This window comes from Apodemus sylvaticus, chromosome 5, assembly GCF_947179515.1.
Source record: "Apodemus sylvaticus chromosome 5, mApoSyl1.1, whole genome shotgun sequence".
Lineage (NCBI taxonomy): Eukaryota > Metazoa > Chordata > Mammalia > Rodentia > Muridae > Apodemus > Apodemus sylvaticus.
In genome coordinates this window covers 52754594-52776402 of record NC_067476.1, presented here as the reverse complement: position 1 = coordinate 52776402, position 21809 = coordinate 52754594, and positions in this window count along the sequence as shown.

Here is a 21809-nt window from a genome sequence, read left to right as displayed (position 1 = left end):
TGTCTCTCTGTGTTCCTGCATTTCTTTTCCAGTGAAATCCAAAGTGAGCCCAGGAAGTGTGTATGTTGTTGCCTTAAAGTTTTCACTTCTGGGCTTGTGTGTGTGTGTGTGTGTGTGTGTGTGTGTGTGTGTGAGATGACAGTGTATATCCCTCTGGGCTTCACCGTCAGGGGGTTTTGAGGTCCTGCCTCTAACTGTGTGCTAGGGTTGTAAGCAGGTGTTATTCTGAGAACTGAGGATACAAGGTCCACAGAGTTTACATTCTGATGGAGGAGCAGAAATACAAAAGAGAATTTTAGACATGATACCTTGTAAGAAGAAAAAAAAAGCACAGTAAAAAGCTGAAGACAGGAAAGGAAGGGTGCATAACTACGAAGTTACACAAGCAGGTGATATTTAGCCGGGAATCTGAGCGGTCAGGGAGGAAGCCAGAGCTAGAGAGAAAGTACTGGTTTCTAGTAGACTGGCATCTGGTTCCAGAACAGTACACAGGCAAGGGTCTCCATCTCTACAACTGAAAGTCAGGAAAAGAGGAAGAGGAAGTAGACATTCGGAGCTTCGGAACTACGAAAGATCTCTGTGTTTGTTCCAGGCATGCTGGAAAGACAGCAGAGGGCTTAAGGGGCTGGGGTGCCCCAGTCTGTGCCCAAGGATGGGGTAGTTTGGAGAGAGCAGCCAGGAGAGGGTGAAAACTAGGGGTACTTAAGATACTGATGGTCACTGTAGAACATGGAGAACGATTCAGATCTGAGACTTTATTTTAAAGTCGGAGCCAACTGAGCGTGAGGAATAGTTGGCTCATTCCTATCAGTGTAATATATCAGTGCAAAATATTGCAAACCAGCAAAGCAACACTTGGGCTTCTGTTCCATCACTGGCACAAAAGTCTGACACAAACATGGAGGTAAGGGAGATGAAGGAGAGATTAATCTGGCTCACGTTTTCAGAAAGTCTAGTCTTTCATGACAAAAAGATGTAGGGAAGGCCGAACAGAAAGCGGTGTGCCCCTGCTACTGTGCTCTCTCTTTGTTCCATTAAAGCCTTTAGCATGTGGAATGATGCCTCCTGCATGCTCGGGATGAATCCCTTCTGCTTTTTTCCCCATTAATTAATTTATGTATTCACTTTACATACTCTGGCCTCTCTTCCTCCCAGTCCCCCCACCCCCTGCCCCCTCACCAACCCCCAGTTAATCCGCTCTGGAAACACCCTGAAGACTCACTCAGGGACACACTTCAATAATCCCCTAGGCACTCCTCAGTGTCACCAAGTTGACAAGATTAGCCATCGCTACCCCTCAAAAAAACGGATATGACTACAGGAAAAGAGCAGTGGTGCAGGCATGTAATAGGATTTAAACAACTGTTCAGGGCGATTCTCTTGCATCAGAGTAGCCAGCTCCTAACAGAAGGTTGAGTGAAAAAGCAAAGTGCAAATGCTTTGGAGAAGACTAACCCTTAGCAGAATCGAAAAGCACAAAACAGAAGAACTGTGGAAGAAACCAATGTGAACCAGTGGAAGAAGAAACACAGTAATCCTAAAGGGAGAAAGGGAGGAAGGAGGGGAGGAGGTGGGAAAGATTGAGACTCTAGTGCTTTCTAAGAAGAAGGGGGATGAGGAGGAGGTGAGGGAGGAGGAGGGGGAGGAGGGGGAGAAGGAGGGGGGAGGAGGGAAGAGGAGGAGGAAGAGGCATGTTATCAGGCAGGGTAGCACGAGCTTGTTATCCCAGCAGTTGGGAAGGAGAGGCCAGAGGATCCACTGTTCAAGGTGAGCCGGGGTCACAACTGTAAGCGAAGTGAGGTAAATATGGCTGATTAGTCCGTAATGAGTAAAGGCATTGGAGTAGCTTCATATGCTGAGTCTCTGGACCTTTTGAAAGGGCAACATAAACCCCATTTGTCTCCATTTAAGGACTAGGCCTGATTTCAGAAAAGGCCGTAAGACACTAACTTCAGGAATAGACCATAAGTCTCAGAAACTAAGTCATAAGATACTAGCTCAAGGAGAGACCATAAAATTCAGAACAAGATTATAAAATCCCCTCCCAAAGAACAGCCTGGGGATAATCACAAAAAAAAAATGGGGAAATATCTCAGAATGGGCCATCGGTGCTAGGCAGTCCTAGGTCATCCTCTGGTCAAACGTTCATGACATAGGAATGCAGACCTCTGACCCCCTGTGAGCCCCTAACACTCACCGATGAAATTTTAGATTACCTAATCCTTCTAGAGAGTTTCCCCAGTTTCCTATAAGGCCTTAGTGCCTTTGTCTGGGGCCGACACTTTAGAAAATGGTTAACAGCCCCCCATCCCCCCACCCCCACCCGCATGCTGTTTGTGTCTATAGAATAAACACTCTTTGTTTTTACATACCATCTAAGTCTGGGGTCTTCCTTCAGCAATTGACCCTTACACTTTTAAAAATTATTTATAATATCTTATAATTTAATACATTAAATTATATATAATATAAAATTTTATAATTTAAAAACATTTCATAATATTAAATTTTCCAGTTTCGAAGAACATGTAATGTATGTCCATATAGATATGGACAGACTTAAATAGGCATTTCCTGTATAGGATCAGATAAGTGGAACCCAGGGTTGAGTCCCTGAGCTAATCACACACTGGTATGTTTTCATTTTGAATGGAAGACAGAAAAGAACAAGTGTGGAAATAGAGCATGGAGAGAAAGATGGGGACCACTGCCACCCGGTAGAAAGAAACGCCATTTCCTCAACCTGGTGCGCGAAGACTTCATCAGAGAGTTGGAAGACAGCAGGCATTAGTAAATACTCATTATCAAGCAAACCGATTGGAAGTAGACTTTTAAACGCGTGAAGTCTTCCACACGACCAGCCTCCAGCACGGCTTTGAATTCCTCGGGTTATTATGATCTTTAAAGACTGCTGGGCGTGTCCTGTGGCTTGTAGCCACCCCGCACAAAGAATTCCTGGTGCCTCTAGTTTGAAACTTGATACTGGGGTTCTAAGCATTCAGTTACTTTTACAATGAGGTGAACCCAAGTCAGACAGTGGTTGGATTTTGAACAAAGATGACAACAAAGAGTAAAATATATCATTTTCAGATGAGATTTCAAAACAGTGCTGAAGTCTTAATGGAGACTGGGTCCTACCTACCCTGCCCTGGGAAGGTAACGTGAAGCCAGGTGGCAGCAGCATGCAGAGCAGACTCACCTGGAGACAAAGGGCCCAACAGGCTTTACTGTGTTGGTGAGTACCTCAGGTCACAAATCTCAGGTCAATAACCTTTTAATTATATGTTTACCTCCCCTGTGTCTGCTTTCAGGATGCATAAAGGGAAAAAACCCAATAGACCTTCTGGCTGTGGAAGGATAACTTGGGGCCCCTGCCCCTGGCCCTCCCAGGAGCTCTCACTACCCCAAATTCTCCACTGCACCCTTACTGCAATGCTTGCTAGCCAGTCTTTGTCAACATTATCTTAGTAGGTCAGCTTGCTGACACTGAATGCCTAATTACAGAAAATGGAAGAAATGTATCAAAAAGGTGATATGCTAAGCTCTGAGCAGCTCCACTAAGTCACCTTCAACATTAAGGGACCTCAGTTACATCCCAAACCTAATTCTGACTATCAGAGAACAAGAATTTATAACAGAATATCTGGTTTGCTTGTTTTATCTTGTTTTATCTTATCGCATTTCACCTCAAGGCTGGCCTCAAATTCACAGAGGTCTTCAACCTTCCGAGTTCTGGTATCAAAGAAGGTGTGTGCTCCACTACACTCTAACCCGATTCTATTACTCTTCTCTTTCTCTCTCTCTCTCTCTCTCTCTCTCTATATATATATATATATATATATATATATATATATATATTCCTCCCTTCCTTCCTCTCTTCCTTCCTTCCTCCCTTTCTTCCTTCCTTCCTTCCTTCCTTCCTTCCTTCCTTCCTTCCTTTCTTTCTTTTCTTTTTTTCCCCCCTTTGGTTTTTTTCGAGACAGGGTTTCTCTGTGTAGCCCTGGCTGTGCTGGAACTCACTCTGTAGAACAGGTTACCCTCGAACTCAGAAATCTGCCTGCCTCTGTCTGCCTCCCAAGTGCGCCACCACTGCCTGGCTTTCTTTCTTTCTTTCTTTTCTTCTTTCTTTCTTTTCTTCTTTCTTTCTTTCTTTCTTTCTTTCTTTCTTTCTTTCTTTCTTTCTTTCTTTCTGCTCTAGGGGCCTTTCTTTCTTTTTTTTAAAGATTTATTTACTTATTATTTTATGTAAGTACACTGTAGCTGTCTTCAAACACTCCAGAAGAGGGCATCAGATCTCATTACAGATGGTTGTAAGCCACCATGTGATCACTGGGATTTGAACTCAGGACCTTCAGAAGAGCAGTCAGTGCTCTTAAACGCTGAGCCATCTCTCCAGCACCAGGGCCTTTCTTTCAAGAGAAAATGGCACAGGCCAATCACCTTCCATCACAACACAGGGAACCTAATGACAGCTTTGTCTTAAAAGAGGAACTCATGCCTGGTTTTGGTTTGTGTGTGTGTGTGTGTGTATGATGTGTATGATGTATGTGATGTGTCATGTCTCCCCAAGAAAAGCCTATTTCACAACAATATATTAAAACTATGGCAAGTAAATCAGCCAGATACAACTGATTGTGGTGGAATACACCTATAATCAAAGCCTAGGCAGGATGGACAGAGGAAGGTGTTATGCTTAAGTCCAGCCTCAGATCATGAATGAAACTATCTTTTTTTTGGGGGGGGGGGGTTCGAGACAGGGTTTCTCTGTGTAGCCCTGGCTGTCCTGGAACTCACTCTGTAGACCAGGCTGGCCTTGAACTCAGAAATCTGCCTGCCTCTGCCTCCCAGAGTGCTGGGATTACAGGCACGCGCCACCACCGCCCGGCGAATGTAACTATCTTAAAAAAAATCACCCCAAAGCTATATAGTCTATATGATCCTGCATGTAACATTCTTGCAATAACAAAATAATGGAGGCAGAGGAGAGAGGCTAATAGTTGCCAAGTGTATTTGGTCAGGGTTCTCTAGAGTCACAGAACTTATGCAATGTCTCTACATACGAAGAAGATTTATTGTAATGACTTACAGTCTGTAGTCTAACTAACCCAACAATGGGCAGCTGTGACTAGGAAGTCCAAAAGTCTAGTAGCTGTTCAGTTCACAAGGCCAGTTGTTTCAGCAGTCTGCTGTAGAAGCTGGGATCCTGAAGAAGTAAGTTCCAACCACAGATGTGCTGGAAAGTCAGTACAAGTAGGCAAAGAGAAGTCAGTCTTCCTTCTTCCAGTGTCCTCATGTAGGCTTCCAGCAGAAGGCGTGGCCCAATTAAACATGTGTACCGCCATGCCTGGATCTGGAACTTGCTTTGTCTCAGACTGACTTTGAACTCAGAGATCTGCTTGCCTCAGTCTCTTGGAATTAAAGGCAGGTACTGCTACCTTGCCTAAGCCTAAGCTTTTCATAGCCACTATGCCTCAAGATCTCCACATCGAGATTCAGGTCAGAAGCCTGTATCTTCCAGCCTCAAGATCTGGACCACAGGTGTACCTTCGTTCCAGATGTAGTCAAGTCAACAATCAGGAGAGTACAGTACAGCAGAGGTGAATGTGTGTGCAGTACAGTATAGCACAGGAGTAGCCATCACACCAACGTTTAAGGAGCTGGTTTAAGCAGAAGGAAAGTAGATGGAAATATAGAAAGGAAACTTGAGGACACCGTCAATGTCAACATCCTGCGGTGATATTGTACTATACTTTGGAATATATTAAGATTGTGGGAAACAAGTAAGCAGTAGTGGGATCTCTACTGTTTCTTCCAACTGTGTAAAGTGACTACAGCTATGTCAAAATGAAAAAGTTTCATTTTTTAAAATGAAGCTAGTTGGGATATATATAGTTCAGTGGTAAAGTGTTTGCCTGCTAAATCCATTCCCTGGCCTTATATTTTGTTAAATTATGCATATGTGTACATATCTCTGTGTTTGTGTGTACATGTGAGTGAAGGAGTTGACAGAGACAATGTGGCAGATGCTCTGGAGTTGGAGTTAGCGGGTGTTACGAACCACCAACATTGGTACTGGAGCCTGAACTTGGGTTCCCTACAAGACCAATGTGTGCTCTAAACTACTGGTTACTTCTTCAGCCCCATTACTGTTTTTTAAATGAAGCTAATATACAATTCAAGACAAAAGGAAAAACCAGGCCAGTGTTTGCCCAGAACTCTAGTTGATATATAAACTACAACAGATCCGAGCACTGCAGAATGAGCAGCGAGTCCAGCTGTTACCAACAGCAGGGATGTTTGAGTTTGAGCTGGGCCAAGTTAACTTCCTGTTAAAGCAAACAGATAAGACTCTTTTTTTGTTGTTGTTGTTCCCTTTGGTTTCTATCAAGACAGGCTTTCTCTGTGTAGCCCTGGCTGTCCTGAAACTCACTCTGTAGACCAGGCTGGTCTTGAACTCAGAAATCTGCCTGCTTCTGCCTCCCAAGTGCTGGGATTAAAGGTGTGCACCACCACTGCCCTACATGAGACTTTCTAGAACAGAATACAACCCAGAGTCTCTGAAGCATCTTAAGTGAAACCTCAAAATTCCTAGATAGCGAAAAAAGAAAAAGAAAATCTAGCTTAAAGCCATCAATGCAAACTGAAGTCTCTCTAGATGTTGAAAGTAAGAACAAAGGACTTTAAAACAGCCTTTAAAACCATGCTTAAGAGAAGAAAGGAAAATACCTTATAGTGAAAAAACAAAACAAAACAAAAAACCACGCAAACACAAGATGACAGCACAGAGACCAAAAGTTTAAAAAAGAAACGCGTGGGAATTCTGTAACTGAAAACATAAAATAACTAAAACAGAAAGAACATTGAGCAGCAAAGCTCATCCGACGCCTGGAAAGGAAGCGAAGAGAAGGCATCTGGAAGCAAATGGCTCGGAATTGCTCGCCCTGGAGAACAGAGGGCGAATTTAGGATTGCAGAAAAGAAAGCAGAATGTCACCATGGCTTTGTGTCCCCTTCCACCATAGAAACATAGGAGTAGTTAGTGTCTCAAGAGGATAGGAAGGTGATGGGACAAAGGACATATTTGAGGAAATAGTAACTAACGCTTTCCCAGACATACTGATGGAGGAGGCTTGTGGTACCCCAAGCAGGATAAATATAGAGAAACCTGGTCAGCTGAGTTTCAGGAAAATGGATGGAAACCAAAATTGAAGTCTTAAAGGCAAATTTCATGAACAAATACATTACATAACCAAAGGCTACAATACAAATGACTACTAACTTCTCAAAATGTCTTGTCACTTAACTATTCCAAAGTCCATGTTCTAGATATTACTCAACTTTAGCTTGCCCGCCAGCCAGAAAAGGCAGTTGTGTATGCATGCATGATGGCAGGCCCTTAGCAGGATTTCTTTTTTCTCCGCCATCCCATCCTCCAAAATAGATCAAAGAACCCGTTGCTCTATGGAGACTAACAAAAACCTAGTTGGTTAAGAAAATAAAGGTGTGCCTTTGTTGAATAAATATTAGCGGTAGGTTGTCATATCAACCCTTGAAAAGCCAGGGTAGGGAAGGCAGGTAACGGAGAGATCAGAAAAAAAATACAGCTGATTAAATTGGATTATCATCCTGAGAGCTCCTTCTTCTAATCTCCAGTCAATGCTGTCTCTCTAGGGGTTTATTTTCTTTATATTCTTCGGCTAACAGAAGTGTTCATTTTTCAGGTGATATTGACCTGATCCAGGACTAGAGTCAAATAGCTTAAAAGAAAATTTTACAACTCTTTCAGGCTCAAGATCAATGTAGCAAAAAAAAAGATAGGTAACAATGGCTACTTCTAAAATTGAAGAAGTTTTCATCAGAGACATTCATACAAATGAACTTAGAGAGGTATTTGAAAGTTATCCTCACAATGGTCAGTAATACAAAGCAAGAATCAAATAAAAAACATAAATCAGAAGTGGAATTGAGCATTTTATACTGATTCTTACAAAAATGTAACAACCTTGTAAGGATAAAAAAATATCTCAGGGGACCAAAGATAGACCCTCTTAGAATGGCTACATTCTCAACAACCTTTACATTAAACCTGATTCTAACAATGATGCTGGACTGAAGGTCTTAAGCCTTTGAATTCTCGAGTCCACATTTCTTGTCCTGACTTCTCTTCCAAACTCTACATTGCCATTCAGCACTGTTAGGGGTAGGGGAAGAATGGTATTGAATGTTGTTTTTATAGATTTGCTCATTCACTCATGCCCGCTATAACCATGGAACCTTAGGCTGGTATGTCATTAGTGTTTGTTTTGCATATATAAATTCTTGAGGTTGGAGCCAAAATTTTAAAATGTATTTAATTTTCTAGTAAATAAAATGGTAGTTAAATACATAAAACATGATTGCGGGTTAATTAGACAGTGCTGTCTTCTAAAGTCCAACACCTGTCCTGTTTTTGAAGCACAAAAATTACCCAGTAGTAAATAACATTAACATTAGATTGAGAATTTAAAAAACACACTTAGAAACACACTTATCTCTATTGGATAAGAGAAATTAGGATGAATAGTTTTATGTCAACTTGACCCTAAACTAAAGTCATTTGATAGAAAGGAATCGCAATTGAGAAAATATCGCTGTAAGATTAAGTTGTAGGGCATTTTGTTAATTGGCAGTTGATGGGGGAGTGTGCAGCCCCTTGTGGGTGGTGCCATCTCTGGGCTGGTAGTCTTGGGCTCTATAAGAAAGCAGGCTGAGTAAACATAGGGAGCAAGTCAGCAAGCAGCATCCCTCCATGGGCTCTGCCTCAGCTCCTGCCTCCAGGATCCTGCCCCATTTGAGTTCCTGTCCCGACTTCCTCTGATGATGAACAGTGATGTGGAAGTATAAGCCAAATAAACCCTTTACTTCCTCCCCGACTGCTTTTTGGTCATGGTATTTCATCATAGCAACAGAAACCCTAAGACAGAAATGGTACTTTAAAAACAGTATTAAAATGAGAAAAATCCCAGATTTGTATACCTAAACCAACTAAACCTCATATTAAAGAAAATGGAGATAAGCCATCTAGTAGTATGCTCTGGACAGAAAGTATATTTGGCTTTGACAATAGGAAGGAAATCACTATTGTAGAGACAGTGATGATATAAAATTAGGGAGAAAACAATCAAAAAGATTCCTATGTAGAAGATACTCTCTTGGGTGATTTTTTATTTTGTAAATTTGACCCATAACCTACCAAATCTAATGTTCATCTTACTTAAGGCAAGACAGGCTTGATGGTTCCTTTTACATCTGAGCAGTGCTCAGGACTCCCTCCCCCCAAGACCACCTTCTCATCAGAAAGATTTGTTTGTCCCAGAGAGACAGTGGCCAGGCCAAGCCAGTCACAGGGTCTGAAGCAAAGAAGTGAGGATTGAAAAAGAAAAAATTAGACTCCACCCTATACTGAGGCTGAAGCAGATTTGTTTCTCTCCAGCCTGCTTTTATATCATTCTAGAGATATCCAAAAAAACATGGTCAGTTCTTAGATCAAAGACAAAGTAATCAAGTGAAGTAGTAAACAAGATCACACAAGAAAGTAATCAAATAAAGTAGTAAGCAAGAGGATCACATAAGGTAATAATTAAGTAGTCAGCAAAGCCCCTCCCCCTCCTTGTTTCTAATATTCGTATCTGAGCTTACTTCCTTGTCTGAGCCAAATTCCTAGAAGCTGCACCAAAAGCTCTCAACAGGACAGAGGGCAGAGAATAAGATAGGAGATAGAGGATGAGGGAGAGACACATAAGGGAGAGGGAAGACAAAGGACTGTCCCTGCATGCAGAGGAGGCAAGCGGGGATTTACTAAGGGAAAAGGAGAAACCTCGTGTGAGGATAAGGTGTTTCATTTTAACCCGGCATGTTAATTAGGTGAACCAAAGGGGCTTTTGATTGCTGGACTTCAATACTTTGACAGCTGGACCTTGGCAGTGCCAAATAAGGGAATGGATCTTGGTGGCTAGTTTTAGAAATGTAATCTAATGGCTGGCCAGAGTCTCTGCAGCCTATGTGCCTGGTAGACTTGAGGCTGAATCTTACACTAATACCTGCTGGCAAGTGTTCTCTGAATGATTGGTAAGTTTTATTTTATTTTTTTGTTTGTTATATTTAGGGGGGTTTCGAGACAGGATCTTATTATATAGCCTAGGCTAGCCTTGGTCTTGCAGCACAAGCCTCTTAATTCATCCTACCTTGTCCTAGTCCTCCTTCTCCCTCTCCTCCTGCTCCTCCTCCTCCCTTTCCTCATCCTCCTCCTTCTTTGAGACAGAGTTTCTCTGTGTGGAGTTGACTGTCCTAGAAATCACTCTGTAGACCTGGTTAGCCTCAAACCCAGAGATCTACCCCTGCCCTTGCCCCTGTCCCTGCCCCTGCCCCTGCCCCTGCCCCTGCCTCAAATGCTGTGATTAAAGGCATGAGTCACAAACGCTCAGCCTATTTCAGATTTCTTTTTTTGTTTTGTTTTGTTTTTTTGGTCTTTTCAAGACAGGATTTCTCTGTGTAGCCCTGGCTGGCCTGAAACTCACTCTGTAGACCAGGCTGGCCTTGAACTCAGAAATCTACCTGTGTCTGCCTCCCAAGTGCTGGGTTTAAAGGCAGGCACCACCCACCACTGCCTGGCCTATTTCAGATATCTAAGCACTGCCATTACCAGCACACACCAGTGTGCCTGTCTTAAACAAAAATCAAATACCCAGTTAACTTTAGAATGAGTTTTGTGCTGTTTTTAACTTTAAAGACCACTGGGCACGGTGGCTCAAGTCTGTGATTGCAGCACTAGGGAGGATGAGGCAGGAGGATTGCTTTCAGTCTGAGGAGGTCAGCCTATGCTACAGTGTGAGACACTCTCCGAAAACTAAAACAGCAACAGCAACAATAATAATAAAATCCAAAAGTTATTTTATGAAGGTCTTCTGTCTTTCAACAGAGATGTAAAATACAGTAATGCTTCAAAACAAAACAAAACAAAGGACAGGAGGAAGGCCGGTAGTGGGAGAAGCAGGAAAAACACACACACCTGTTGGTGGGGGAGATCAGAGAGTTCTGGTGTTGGTAATGTGAGTGTCATTAACTATACTAATTCTCCCACAGAAAACAATAACCAGTTCTAGACAAAAATCTGACAGCTCTTTAAAGAACACAGAGATGGAATGAGGGGCTGAAGGTGGAGGACTTTTAAGTCTGGGAAGCAGGAACCACACTTGCCAGGTGACTGCTGCATTTATATAGACTCTTCTCATGTGTACCGGACAGACCACACAGGAGCCACTGAAAATCCAATCAGCTGTTAGAGGCTGAGACCTTGGAGCTGTGTGGGTGACCAGAAACCTGTGGGGAATTCTCAAAAAAGAAGGAGCCACAGAGTAGGCAGACCTCACGTCTGTACCTATACTGTTAAACACTCTGGTCTCTGCTTATTCAGATGGATTCTAAAATGTCCATTGGAAAGTGATAGTTGGAAGAACTAAGCAGACACATCAGCTGTACCATATATCCGATGCTGATTCAAAGCATATACTGCCTTCTGAAGAAGTCTGCCCCAGCCCTCCATGCTGCTGCCACCTAATTGGCACTGCAACTGAGTCGTCAAAAGGACATTCCATCTTTCTATCAGACCAGCTGCTTCAGGATGTTGGGGAACATGGTAAGACCAATGGATTCATGATCATGGGTCTACTGTTGCACTTCTCCAGCTGCAAAATGAGTTCCTTGGTCAGAAGCAATACTGTGTGAAATACCATGACACATCTGTTGGAATCTACTTCTACAGAAGACCAGCTGAAACAACTAACCTCATGGGACTGAGCAACTGCTAGATTCTTAGACTTCCATTCAGAGCTGACCATTGCTAGGGAGTTGGATTACAGACTATAAGTCATCATAATAAATTTCCTTAATATGTAGAGACTATCCATAAGTTCTGTGACTCTAGAGAACCTTGACTAATACAGAAGTTGGTACCAGGAGTGGGGTTGTAAGGCTGCAGCTGTCTGGGTGGTGCCTGCATATCATGCAGAGCCACTAGTAAATCAGGCCCTAGTCTTCTCCTTTTCAGTCACCCAATCATAGAGACCACCCCATGAGGCTACAGGTGCCTGCTTGGCAGCAGATGACATTGTTTTTTGTTTTGGTTTTGGTTTTTTTGAGATAGGGTTTCTCTGTATAGCCCTGGCTGTCCTGGAACTCACTCTGTAGACCAGGCTAGCCTTGAACTCAGAAATTCGCCTGCCTCTGCCTCCCAAAGTGCTGGGATTACAGGCATGTACCACCACTGCTCAGCTAGCAGATGGCATTGTAACAGTAGAAACCATAGGCATTTGAGCAACTTCATGTAACTTGCTTGTGCCTTCAGGACCTGCTTAGGCCTGATCACATATATACCACTTCCATTTGATAATAGATTACTGCTATGCACATCCTACTTTATGATTTGGAGTGTCTGATTACACACAGCTCATGATGGGCAGTTCAGGTCCCATGGTAACTTGGTGTCCTATTGTCAAATGTTCAGTTTCCACTAAGGCCCAATAGCAGGCCAAGAGCTGTTTTTCAAAGGAAGAATAGTTGTCTGCAGATGATGGTAGAGCTTTGCTCCAGAATTCCAAAGGTCTCTTCTGTGATTCACCTACAAGGGCCTGCCAGAGGCTCCAAAACAGCATCTCTATTTGCCACTGATACCTCAAGTACCATCAGGTTTGCTGCATTATGTGGTCCAAGTGGTAGAGTAGCCTGCACAGCAGCCGGACCTGTTGAAGAGCCTTCTTCTGTTCGAGGCCCCACACAAAGCTAGCAGCTTTCTGGTGCAGTCTCCAGAATCCAAATAGACCCACTAAACATTGTGCTTCTTTCTTGGTGGTGGGAGGGGCCAGGTGCAATAACTTATCTTTCACCTTAGAAGGAATATCTCTGCATGCCCCATATCGCTGGACTCCTAAGAATTTCACTGAGGTAGATGGTCCTTGAATTTTGATTGAATTTATTTCCCATCTTCTGATAACACATTTGAGTCCAAAGTGGTTGCTATTTCCTGCTCATTGGGTCTGATCAGCACAATGTCATCAATATACTGCACCAATGTGATATTTTGTGAAAGAGATTATCAAGATTCTTTCTAACTAAATGTTTCTAACATTTCAGGGCCAGGTATGGTGATGTATACTTTTAAACTGAGTGCTTGGGGGCAGAGGCAGGTGGAGCTCCATGAGTTTGAAGCCAGCCTAGTCTACATGACCAGTTCCAGGCTAGCTAGGGCTACACAATGAGACCCAATCTAGGAAAAAAATATTTTTAAAGAAGAAATATGGAGGCTGGAAAGATGGTTTAAGCAGGTAAGAGCACACTGACTGCTCTTCCAGAAGTCCTAGATTCAATTCCCAGCAACTACATGGTAGCTCACAACCATATATAATGTGATCTGATGCCCTTCTGGCATGCAGATAGAACACACACACACATACTCACCCACTCACTCTCACACACTCATGAAACATTAATTAGTTTTTAAAAAGAAAATATGAAATTGTATATAAAGTCTGTTTAAAATATTAGCTGGGAGCTGGAGAGATGGCACAGCAGCTGAGAGCCTGTAAGCTCTTGCAGAGAGCCCAGGTGCTATCTAGCATTCCTATCTGGTGGCTCACAACTTCCTCTTCAGCCTTCCTCCCACACTGAGTCACTGCACATGTAAGTGGTTCACCCGCATACATGTAGGTACTCACACAGTTAAAAAAAAAAAAAAGAATAGCTTAAAAATACTGATTTTAAGCTTGGTAGTCTTGTGGGAATCCTAACAGTAGGCGCAGGGGCTGTCCCTGATTCTTTTGCCTACTTGTAGAACCCTTTTCCTCCTCCTGGGTTGCCTCATCTAGCCTTGATATGCCTGGTCTTATTGTAGGTTATTATGCCATGCTTAGTTGATGTCCCTGAGAGGCCTTCTCTTTTCAGAGGGGAGGGAGAGGGATTCTACCCCTGCCAAAGATGCTGCATGGTCATTGTTCATAGTTGACCATAAGGAACTGGTTTCTGGACTTACTTGGCTTCCAGACTTCTGGCCACTAGCGAAGTCCTTTCCAAGAAGGAAGAAAGAAAGGAGAGTATCTCCTGGTATTTGTTTGATAATCTCGAGAGAGACATTTGGCTAGGAAGCCCACAAGAAAACAGCCGAAGGGCCTGGGAGGATGGCTTAGCTGAACAAGCAGGAGAACCTTCTTAGTTCAGACCTACGGCTTTTTCAGAGGCTGGAAGGTGGCACCAGATTCCGTCAGGCTGATAATGAGCGCTAACATCACAGCCATGGATCTCATTCATGAGAGCTCTAGTGAGTGATCTATCTGTTCACCTCCCAAAGTTCCCATCTCCTACCACCACGACATTACATTAGGATGTCAACGTAGAAAATCCAGTTTATAATAATACTGTCTATTATTTTTGTGACTTTATTGGATAATCAGGAGATACTACAAGTGACCTTACTAAGGAAAAAGGCTCCTATGTAGTGAGAAAAGAAATAACTGGGTTACTTAAAGCATTTAAGTTACTACTGCCATGGTTAATCTTGATTGTTGACTTGGTAGAATCTGGAATCAACTAAGGGTGCCATGCTGGGACGATCCGGAAGGAGATTTCCAGAAAGAATTTGAGTGGAGAAGACCCTCCTGCAGAGTTACAGTACCGGGTGGTGCCAATTGGAAGAAGACTGAAGACAAGCAGTACTTTTGCTTGCCTCCCTTCGCTTCTCGATGGTGAGTCTGTCCCCCTCACTACTGTGCCAACATTCTCTGCTGACATTAGACGCCAAGCTTTTCAGCCTTCACATTCCAGCCAGCCTTCCAATGTGAATGAAGGGTAGTGCCTCTCCAGGAATCTTTCAGGCTTATTTACCAAACCAAGAATGCAAAGACATCCAGCTTCTCAGACTGAGCTGCAACCAGGTCCCCAGCCTCTCCAGCTACCGTTGGACTACGTAGACCAACAAGTTGGGCAAGCCAATCTAGTCAATCGTCTTTTATTCCAGACATGGCTGTCTATATTGTATCTATTCTCCTCTGGGGAACCTGCCTAAAGGCTACCTTGTGGCACTTTCCAGCTTGTTTTAACTTTGCTTCTATTCGGTTTTCTTTACACAAGATGTTTACACATGGTTAAATAGAATCTCCTCAGGCTATTATTCATTTTAGATCTATAAAATGCCCATTACACAGTCTCCAGCCTGGAAGGGGCAAGGATGTGATTCTGGAACTTTAACAGGATGGAAAAATCCAAGAACAATGCTCTATTCCCACATTCAGCCTTTGACAAAGAGTACTTATCTCCACCATCTTGGGAAACGAGATCATTTTCTTCTGATTTGTCGACACGACGTGTCCAGCGTTCCTTCTAGCTCCCTTTTTTTTCCTCTCAGTGACTAAATGAGGCAGCTTTCTGTTTTCTGGCTCAAAATACCAGCAATCGGATCCCAAGACATTTCACTATGAAAATAAAATTTAAGCAGGTTTTGAAGCATGTTCTCCCAGTCTATGTAGGATTTGGGCTGGTGGAAAACGGATGAGCTTTAACAGATATAGGTTTGGTTTTCAGCCATCTCTCTCCAGTGCTCATATATGTTGGTACATGCAGACATCTTTGTTTGAGATTGACTGTGCACAGGAAGAAGAAGAGCAAGGGTGAAGTAGAGAAAAGTTTCACAAGTGCCTAGTTAAGAAAGAGTAACTTTGCCATGTCTCTTTCTGGGGCACGGGTTTCTACAAGTTGAGTCATTAGGTTTGTTTGTTTGTTTTAACAACTTCCATGTGTGTGGGAACATCTACTGGGAAAGACTGGAATGAAGGTGGTGAGACTCTGGGTTGAAAAATAATGGAGTCCGCATTCCTGCACCTGACAAGACTTTCCAGCCTTGGGACTCAGGTGCTAGCTCTCAAGTTTGTCAGGAAGCCATTCAAGTTTGTCCACAGGGAGGCCAACTTCCTGATAATGGCCAGTGATGCCTGGCCAGCAGAAGTCACTTTGGAGATGGGGTGTAGCCAATTCCCTTCACTATGACAACTATGTGTGTGTTTTACTGATTTTCTGACAGTGGTTTTCATGAGGCAGGGACACACATGGAGGCAGAGAGCGATTCTGATGGACCGAAAGGCTTGTGGGTGCTAGAGTGTATCTCACTTTTATGATATTGATCATATATCGTGACAGCTTCTTGTACGCAGGGCTCTCACTGTTCTAGGCAATTTGGCTTATGAGATGAGGTAGGTACTATTATTATCTTATGCTCTTGTGGAAGCTGAAACATCCTACAGGTACATAATTGATCACATTTGAAAGTGGTGGGGAGGAACCGGAGCTCAGGCAATCTGGTTTGCCCTCAAACCTGTGATACCCCCTTCCCTCGCCCCCTCCCGACTTTCATCTTGAGAGTTTTCTTTCTTTGTGGTGGTGGGGCTCAAAATGAGAGCCCTGTGCATGCAAAGCACACACTACCACTGAACTACACTGCCAGTCCAAGAGTTCATCTCTTTCTGTATGTGTGTGCAAGACCAGCCCTGCTCTCAGCACTTGCTGCCCACCTCACTGGGGACAGAGAAAAAAGCCTCTCTCTTTGATGTTGACCGGTGCTGTGTACTCCAGGCTAGTTGGCCTGAACTTCTGGAGAGTCCTGTCTCTGCACCTCGTCTCACCCGAGGAACCCTGGGATTATAGATGTGCTCCATCAGCCCTGGCTTTATGTGGGTTCTGGGGATTCAAACTCAAGTCCTCACATTCATTGTAAGACAAGCAGTTTCCCTACTGGACTGTCACCCCAGCCCTCAGGAATCTTGAACAGAACCTTTGAACAAACAACCTAGAAACCTTCTAAGGTCTTAAGGACTCTCAATGAATGATGCCCAGAGAGTCGTGTCCTTTTGTTTTTTGGGAGCTGAAGATTGAGTTTAGGGTGGTGATTCTCAACCTTCCTAATGCTGTGATCCTTTAATACAGTCCCTCATGTTGTGATGACCCCCAACCATAAAATTATTTCATTGCTACTTTTATAACTGTAATTTTCTACTGTGATGACTGTAATATGGATATCTGATATACAGATATTTGATTAGGCCCCCAGGGCTCATAACCCAAGGTTAAGAACCATTTATTTAGGGTTACACATGTTTGCTGAAAGCCCTCCCAGGGAGCTACGGTCTCAACCCCACGTTTGCTTGTTTTTTTAACTTTACTTCTTGTTTTCTCTCTCTCTCCCTCTCTCCCTCTCTCTCTCTCCCTCCTTCCCTCCCTCCCTCTCTCCTTCCCTCCCTCCCTCCCTTCCTCCCTCCCCCTCCCTCTCTCTCTGAATGCCTGTGTGTGTGTATATATATGTGTGTATGGCTTGCTTCTGGCCATGATGATAATGGACTGAACCTCTGAACCTGTAAGCCAGCCCCAATGAAATGTTGTCCTTAAGAGTTACCTGGGTCATAGTGTCTCTTCACAGCAATGGAAACCCTAAGACACCAAGAAAAATGAATCATTTCAGCACATAAAGCAAATGAAAACACTAGGTAGGTGCTTCTGCATTTAGCTGGGTGACACTGGTTTTCTATCTCAGCCTTAGCTATTTTCATTTGAATTTTAAGACAATAATTACAATCAAGTTGCTAACAGTTATGTCGTATTGTGCTCACATGGAGCCCAAGTACTATCGAGATTTCACATGTATACCTTTGATCTTTTTTTGTTTTAATTGGTTCTGGGGGTCTGATTCAGGGCCCATTTATGTTAAGGCAAGAGTTCTAGCACTGAGCTAGACCATCAGTCCAGATGTTTCTCTTGTGAAGATGTTTATCTCCTCACGGTTCATTTGGGAGCACGTCTTAGTGAAATAAGGACTGAGGACTCTGCTTCCCAGAGATTTTTGTCTACTCTCAATCTCTGCAAACCTGCCTAAAGGTCTTTAGAAAACCCTGCTGACTATTACCAACACTAAGGGTGGCCAGTTCCAAGCCAGAAGTCACAGGTCAAGCCCTGAAAGTTCATAAAGTCTTTATGCGCCTTTTCTCCTTCCCTTGCCAGGTAGTGGCAGTGTTTTGGCTTCCAAACCATTAACATGATAACAACTAAGAAATCTCTAAGACAAAAGGATTGTTTTATTGTGCAGTGATGCTAGCCAACAGGGAAAAGAGGTGGGTTCTGGGGTCCACCTGGTTAAGAAGCCAGGGTATTTTATTAAGAAACTCTGGGGAGAAAGTATAACTTGCTCACATTTCCCTGCCCTGCTTACAGAGCAGACAGGTGGGACACAGCAAACTGGGTGAAGTCCTGGGACAAGGGGACAGTCCCTAGGAAGAAGTGTTCATTCCTCTCAGGCTGGCTGAGTCTGCAAGCAGAACACAGTCACCCTCAAGGCTAATCTCTAGTGTTTCAGAAAGGAACTGGGGTACAGCTCCCCTTTCCTTCTTTGTTCCTTTAGTCCAAAGCTTTAGTAGCAATTAAATAAACTCATTTTATCTTTCCCTTTTGGTCCTCTTCTGGCTAACCCAACTTCATTTAGGAAGGACGTTCTTATCAATGCTTAGAAGGAGAGAGCATGTGCAGTGACTTTTTCAGTGGTTTTATGTTCTTAATCATCCCTTGGTTTTGTAGTGCTGGTATATCTTAGGCAAGCTCTGGACACACCCCCTCCCCCAGGCCAGTTCTCCCTGCTGGGAGTCATGAGCTTTCTCTTTTTTAGCACCAGGGGACAGCCACCCTCTGACAAAGCTGCTTCAGGGCTGTATTTCTAAAACAAAGGCTGGACTCAGCCTGTCTTGTAGCAACAAGAGAACATAGTGACTGAACAAATGACTGAAGTTAGGTTCCTCTGCATTCTAATGAGGATGGACTTCTTGATTGCTCTAATACCTACAGGAAGTTCTTTTCACACCCTAAAGCAGAGGTGAGGTGTTAACACTGGGAAACCAGCATCTGTGGCTTACTTGTAGAGAGGGCCTGGTACCATTCCATCTGACAGTTTTCCCATTTGTCTGAGAAACCTGTTTGTATAAAGGTGAAGGATGAAGAGATAGGGGAAAGAGGACATGGGACAGGGGACAGGATTTTTTTTTTGTTGTTGTTGTTTTGTTTTGTTTTTAGAGAGCATGGCTGAGGAAAGCATAGCTCACAGCAGAACCCTGTAAAACACAACGGGTTCACGAGCATGCAAACTAGCTTTTATTGAGAACCAAATCACCACAGTCATATACCGAGGAAAATGAGCTGTCTCTCCTTAAGGACAACAAGCTCTCAAGATAATAACAGGACAAGTATCATTAATTCTTGATTTCTGTAACAGGCACAATGGTCCGATATGGGGCCACTCTGCAGGAGCGCTTGGTAGCTATTGAGCGTGAAAAGCTGCCCCGCTAGAGAAACTTCAGCCAGACAAAGACACAGAAAAACAAAACGGTCAACAACACAGAACTGAAAATAAGGCAGGATTTGTGAGGTCAGATGACACACTTATAAAGCACTTGACACGTGGTGACAGGCTCTGAGTGGCGCTGCTTCTGAGCTGCAAGAGAGTAAAAGCCGAAACATCAGAAAGCGACTTCAGCTAGGTGATCCAGGTAGGCAAAGAGAAATCGTTCCTGAGGCCAGATCTCTAAAACAATACAGGTCTAAACAACTTAGCCCTGATCTGTCACCATCTTCCTGTGACACTGACTTCACAGGGACCCAAGTGCCCAGCAGGTAGGTTCATGCAAAGGTTTGGGTCTTAAGTAACTCATCGCTTCCTTTACATCTCAGGGTCCTGTCCACCATCTGAAAATTAGTAGGAATGAGCTAAATCACTGTTGTCTAAAGTCAAACAACTTACTATAGTCTTGTGAAAGGATCTAGGCTGGCCAGAAGGCTCAGTAAGTAAAGGTGTTTGCAGCCAGATCCAATGACCTGAGTTCAATCCCTAGGACCCACTTGCAGGAAGGGGAGACTTGCCACGGTGTGTGCAGCCTGCCCCTACCTTCATATAAACAAATTAATAAATATAATAAAAAATTAAAGGGTAGTTAGAGGGAAGGGACTAGTACATTCTCCAAGTATACTCTGCTAAACACTACCACAGAGAAAACCATACAGTTTGTAGTTCACAGTTGACTTTCAATGTATTTATACCATTCCAATAGATTTATAAACTAAATGTAAACAAAAATCAATCTCATTTCATTATGATTTGGACAAGGTCTTACATATAGGGTAGCCCAGGCTGGTCTTGAGCTCATTATATAGCCCAGGCTGACTTTGAACTTGAGATCCTTCTGTCTCAGTCTCAGTGCTGAGTCATGTGCCACCATACCTAGTAACTTAAGAAAATATCTTAAAAGATGGTATGACCTTTAGTATGTATCTGACCCGATAGGAGGGTGATGATCTGCTGATCCCCAAATCCTTCCGGCTGTGTTTTCAGAAAGCCTGCCTTTGATGGAACCTTACACAGTAGGTGTTAAAAAGATTTAAATGAACTATGCCCTGGTTTATAAAATTTTGTAACCTATTACTTGTTTTCTAAGAATTAAAAAAATTCAAGTTTCTATCTATCTACCTCCCTATCTATATATTTTATTTTTACACCAATTCTCATGCAGCCATGGCTAGCCTGGAACTTGCCATGTAGATCAGACTGATCTTCTCTCTCTTTCTGTGTTTAAGAATTAAGTAAAAATCAGTTTGTTGCAATGAACTCTCAAAAACATCACACAGATTTTTATCTACACCACTTTCCTGGTATGGTTCTTCTAAATTCTGTATAGAAATACAAATATTAAACCATAACTTGTTTAAATCTACCCTTGTAACAAACTAAGCAGAGAATAACAATTAATCAATTAATTAATTAGAAACTGACAACTCAATCACATTGCATCTACCACATAGGATTGGGTTGTGCTTAAACAAGGAAGGAAGAACCAGGCCTGGTGCGTACACACTGAGTAAATGCTAACTGAAATCTGCTTCCATGAGTTTGAACAGGCCAGAATGGTACCCAGTCTCCTTCACTGGCAATGATGCAGCTCAGGGCCGGCCCACGCGAGGCAAACACTTTACCATTGACCCTCACTCCATTGACCCTCACTCCATTGACCCTCACTCCGGTGTCAAAGGGGTTTTCAGGGTAAAACTTTGGACCCTAGGAGCACCAACGAGCTGGCCTGGGGAATCTGATGTAAACAATTAAAGAGCCGGGCGTGGTGGTACCTGCCTGTAATCCCAGCACTTGGGAGGCAGAGGCAGGCGGATTTCTGAGTTCGAGGCCAACCTGAGTTCGAGGCTCCATGTGTGAACTACAGAGTGAGTTCCAGGACAGCCAGGACAACACAGAGAAACCCTGTCTCAGAAAACAAAACAAAGCTAAAAAACAATTAAAGAGATAAATAATGGTGAGAAGCAGGAGAGAGAGAGAGAGAGAGAGAGAGAGAGAGAGAGAGAGAGAGAGAGACATATTGAGATTTATCCAGTGTGGTTATATTTGGATGAGCAACAGATAAAGACCCCCCCTTCCAAGCCCATTTTTGGGGTATAGTCTTGAAGTTTGGGTTTAAAAAGAGTGCAAGGGCTGGTGAAATGACTCAGTGTGTGAATGTTCTTCTCACTGCCAAGCTTGGTGGGCTGGGTTTGATACCAAGAATCCATACAGGGGAAGAAGAGACTTTTTCCTGCTGCCAAAGTTGTTCTCTGACCTCCGTGTGTGTACTGTTGGGACCCAGCGCTCAGAAAATAGGATAAACAATTGTGAGAGCAAACAAAGAAACAGTGGGCAAGAAGTAGACACAGCCAAGC